Raw genomic sequence first — 4994 nt, forward strand, 5'->3', positions numbered from 1 at the left:
TATATATATATAGATATTTATATATATATATATATAATTTTGAAGAATTTAACACAAAAATATAATTTCTCAGATTGCATAAATTAAGGAAAAAGCCTGAAGACCAAACAGCAGGAATAACACCAATGGAACTAAAATATAACGGTGCTGTAATTTGACCGTGTGAAATTGGAGTGCCTTTAAAGAACATCCACAAAAACCTACTCCCTATTAATTTCTCGTCGATTGTGTGACTCTGACATGTCCCTTTTGTACACTAGAATTACGGCCAGGCTCCTTTAAGGTACATTTAAAGAAATACGTGACCAGAACCTTCAGGTGAATCAATTTAAGTCGACAAAATGAAAGTGGGGCCTCTGTGATATAAGCAGGCCTCCTACTTCATTCAATGGATTTCCTTTACAGATACCGATACTAACTTCACAATACTCTCAGTCATCATCATCATCATCATCACCATCATTATCATTGTCATCGTTACCTTTTTTTCCTAGAAAACATTCAGATTATCTATTTTAAAACAAAACACATAAACAGATTTTAGTGTTCCCTTTTACCTTTTTGTTTACCTTTTACCGTTTTTTTGAAAAAAAAACGGTAAAAGGTAAACGAAAAATGTTAAAATAATGCCGCAGTGTATTAGAAATAGGAAACGATCAAATGTTGTTCGATCTTTTGTTGTTGTGTTGTTTGAACTATGCATTAAGTAGTAGTCCAAAATCGTTGACTTTATAATATATGTGAAATTAAAACTAGACACATTAAAAATTCATTTTTATAGTCTTGCTGTAATTTAAAGCTAAGGGTGTAGCGTTTGTGTTTTTTGTTTAAGTACATTTTAAGTTTTGGTCAAAAATAAAGTTAAGGAATATCATATTATGGAAAATGTGTTTTATTCTATATGTAGATGTAGATAAACAAAAACAAGTCTATTTCAAGGTACAAGCCATAATAAAAAGCAAGGTGTTTTTATTCTAGATTTAAAAATACATTAAAAATATGTATTAGCATATTGATGAGATAAGTAAAAGGGCTCATTTAAAAAAAAAAATTGTAAAAACTACAATTACAATTTTACAATCTCACTGTCAGCGGCCACATGTGTCTTAAAATTCAAAACCTTAATTTTAATTCAGTGTGCAGGAACTTGGTTTTGACCACGCATACACACCCAAATACTTTTCACTAAAGTGACATAGTTGAATAATCACAGCAATCCCAGTTCTAAACTGACAGTATGGTTTTAATCGTAGTTTCAGCAGATGGAGAAAAGAAAGTTATACGAGCATTGTGAAAAAACTTTTCCAGCTTATGTCAGGCAAGTGTATCTGCGAGAACAATCGGAAAGTGATTACTTTGTGTTAGTTTAGCTGTTTGTTGAAGGAGCCATCTGCTTGTGCGTTTCTTTGTAATTCTTTTTAATTGTTTATACATTTGCTAAAACTTCATGTGCAGCATCAAAAGACAATGAAATTCATTAGCTCTCTATTTCAAGGTGGCATCTAACTGGCAGAAGATTCTTTTATTTCAAGTCTTTTTTATTTCTTCAAGGGACATTGTCTGGAATGGGAGGCTCTCGTCAGAGTCTAATAGTATGCAACGACAAATAAGAAGCAGAGTTTTTGATCAAAAACTGTGAGTCAAATCAGATGTTTCTCCTAGATTGAAATGAGAAACTTCTCTCAGTTTGCAGAATGAAAGGCCACCATCTGTTTTTCGGATGTTCTGCAGAGAGGACATTGAACTGTCAGCAGAGTCCCTCCTTCTTATCAGGACACCTCGACTCACGCACAACACAAATCTTCAATTCTATACCAATCTTTTGTTTTGTGTTTACATCAGTGGGTCAACTGTATTAAAAGTGAGGACAATATACATTATAATGAAAATGGTGTTAAAAAAAATCGTTTTAGTTTTTGCTAACTCTTGTAATGTCACTTGAAATCAGTATTTTATCATATAGTCGTTTAAACAGATACCATGCTCATTTTAATTTAATTATTTTTTAAAAGCTTTATCATTCTTTTCTTTTTCTTTTTCTTTCTTTCTTTCTTCCTTTCTTTTTGTTCGTTTATTTCATTCTGTTTCTTTCTTTTGCTATCTTAACCTACTTTAAGAAACTTTAACATTACTGTAAAAAAATGTATTCACTTCCATAATCTACACTTTAAAATTTGAGATCAATGGAAAAGTATACTGGGAGAGAAAGTTACCAATCTTATCCTTTAAATCTCGATTACAAAGAAAAATATCTCTCACAGGATTTCCCAAAGTAAACGCATAGGGAGAAAAAAAAAAGCTAAAGGCTAAAATGTTAAGGCTTTCCTGGTGTCATACTAGGAAAGCTTTTAACTGCAAAGACTCAAACACACTTTCATATGAAGCTGTCATATTTTACTCATCTCATAACTCACAAATGCTGGCTGAAAATATTTAAGTAGTCACTCATTCTAGTGCTGCAGTCTGTTGAAGTGTGCGCAGTTTCTTATTTACACTATCAACATTTTGTGAATAGAAACAATCTCATTTATTAAACTCTCATTAAATTAAACTATTATGCATGTTTTAAAAGTCAATCTGTCAGGAGACCTTTAAGAGTGCACCGCTTGTATAACCCAACACATACTGCACATCTGAAATAAAATGTACTAGAGAAGGCAAACTGAGTTTTAAGCTGCTCAAACATGCTGGACAAAATAAAACATCCTTTCAAACAGCATTCAAAGACTATGAGCTCCATCTTCTTCTTCCCCTGTAAGCTTAGCAACAGCGGCCATTTTGTCTGCATTTGCATTGGTCCAAACGTCTTTCTCAGGTCATGCCTCAATTCTATGAAATTCCAGTCGGTGAAGATGATAACATCAATTTCAAGACATGTTGCAGCAACGAGATCTCTTAATTTGTGACTTTAACCGAGATATATGGCAGAAAATGTGGATTATATCAGGCATGCGTTGTGCATGTTCCACACAATAATGCTTTCATTTGCTGCACCAGACAGTGTTTAGTATTAACCACATGGCTGTCACACACACGCACACACACACACACACACACACATACACACACACACACACACACATGAAATAGGATGAGCTGTCCCTTCCTTAGAGTCTGTGTCAACCACCCACTGCTCCCAACGCACACATACGTAGAACCAACCACAGGATGTAGAAACCCAGCTGTCCAGAGGTCACCTTGGCATGTTTACTTGACTGGAGTGGATTCAGAGTGTTGGAGTGGACCACCGCCATCCACAACAGCTTACCTACCAACATGTGTTCAGCTCTCATATCTTACCGGATCCTTAGGCACGCTGTATGGGTAAGTAGCACAGTCTGTACTTTTTACCCAAGTCAGCTGCACCATAGAGGAACAACTGTGATGGACAGACCTGCTGGAGACTGCTCTCTCTTATGTCTTTCCGCTCTTTGAAAAGCTGCAATTTACATACACGCCATCAATTAGTTATACTATGACCAATTAGCATCTTCCTTTACATCTTCCTTACTTTGCCAGAATAATTCACAGGAAATCAATACATTTTTAATCTAGTGGAGATGGATATTTTTTTATGTATTAGATCTTCTCCACATTTGGCATCTTTATGAAACAGCAGCTGAAAATGGCTGTCCAAATGCACAAAGATCAATGGATTAAACACAGTTTTAACAACTGAAACATGCTGACGTGTTAACTGTCTCTTCATTTCCGAGGTTTATGGGCCTGTTGTCACTTCACAGGCAGAGCCACCAATCCTGATCACGCTTTTACGTACCAGGAACCAACTCAGCTACTGTATGTTGTCACAGACAACTCTGAAAACACACAGACACTCACCTCTGCACTGCTGAAACACACCACTCTGGAAACACTGGAGCTTCGTCTGGTTCTGGTAAGGTCCAAAATGTCCAGGTTAATGGCACAAAGCGGTAAAAATACTGTCTGGGGGTGAGGCTCAGACACTAGGCTTTCTATGTTTCTAGAGAGCTGCCCTGACCACCCTGGTAAATATAAGCGAGCAAATCCTTTTCAGGTTGAGAGTATGACATGGGACTGCCACATAAATCAGTGCAGGCCCAGCCCGGCACAGGCTGGGAACGCCATGGGAGTGGTAGGCGGCACTACGGTGAGGTTTTTGGGGAAGGATTATGGATTGAGACATACAGCTGGGAGGCTAAAGTTAGACTTTTCATTACCACTTCGAGGGGGTCTTGGCTACCGGGAAGCCAGTCAGATTTGTGAAGACCTCTTTCTCCCCCTGGAATGGTTGTAATTCTGCAGGCACATTCTTCACCTGCAGACAATTGTTTTTGATTTGGCAAAAACAATTTGGTGAAACACATTGGGAAATGATGTTTTTTTCTTTTTTTCTTTCCATTTTTTTTGCCAATGGAAGAATGAAAAAAGAAAGTAAAAAGAGAGGGCATTGTGAAAAGTCCTCATTCACCAAATGACCAGAGAAAAGAGAGAGCAGTATGCCCCCTTCTGGCTCTTTTCTTCTCTCCCTCTTTTCTTCTCCTTTTTTCCCTGGCGTCTGGAGATGTGAAGAAATGTCTTTTGATCAGCGCTGACAGAGCCTGGGCCATGTGAAGAGGGTGGCTAGCGGGATTCTGCCAATCCATGCAAGGCAAAAATGTTCCTAATAAGAGAGTAATAAGCTAACGAGTGCTCGGTGTGTGTCTGATCCACATTCTGGGTAGTGTTTGTGCCAGCACACCCAGTGCCTTCTGACGTGTACCCGACTCTCATCAGTCTTTGGACTGTTTGCCAGGTCACTGCGTTTCACCTGGCCAGTCCCATATGCTCTCACCAATGGTGCAATAGTCTGAAATTTGGAACCTTGTGGGTACAACAAAATAGAAAGTGGGAGCATTTCTATTTCTGATTTTACACACATTTCAGTATTATCAATGTTCAGAGTGTACAATATGTTTCGTATTTGCTCTGCCGAAAATATATACGAATGGAAAACTAAAATGCAAGGGTTGGTT

The 4994-nt window shown here is 37.5% G+C and overlaps 1 long non-coding RNA gene across 1 annotated transcript in view; it reads right to left on the minus strand.

Annotated features, from left to right (window-relative positions):
- Positions 1–4158, minus strand: part of LOC116697068 (uncharacterized) — a 22632-nt gene extending 18474 nt beyond the window's left edge. Inside the window, exon 1 of the long non-coding RNA XR_004333906.1 lies at positions 3841–4158. This is a non-coding gene — a long non-coding RNA (uncharacterized LOC116697068). The remainder of the gene's footprint in view (positions 1–3840) is intronic.
- Positions 4159–4994: the final 836 nt, after the last annotated feature.

The sequence above is a fragment of the Etheostoma spectabile genome, chromosome 10, assembly GCF_008692095.1.
Source record: "Etheostoma spectabile isolate EspeVRDwgs_2016 chromosome 10, UIUC_Espe_1.0, whole genome shotgun sequence".
In the NCBI taxonomy this organism is placed as follows: Eukaryota; Metazoa; Chordata; class Actinopteri; order Perciformes; family Percidae; genus Etheostoma; species Etheostoma spectabile.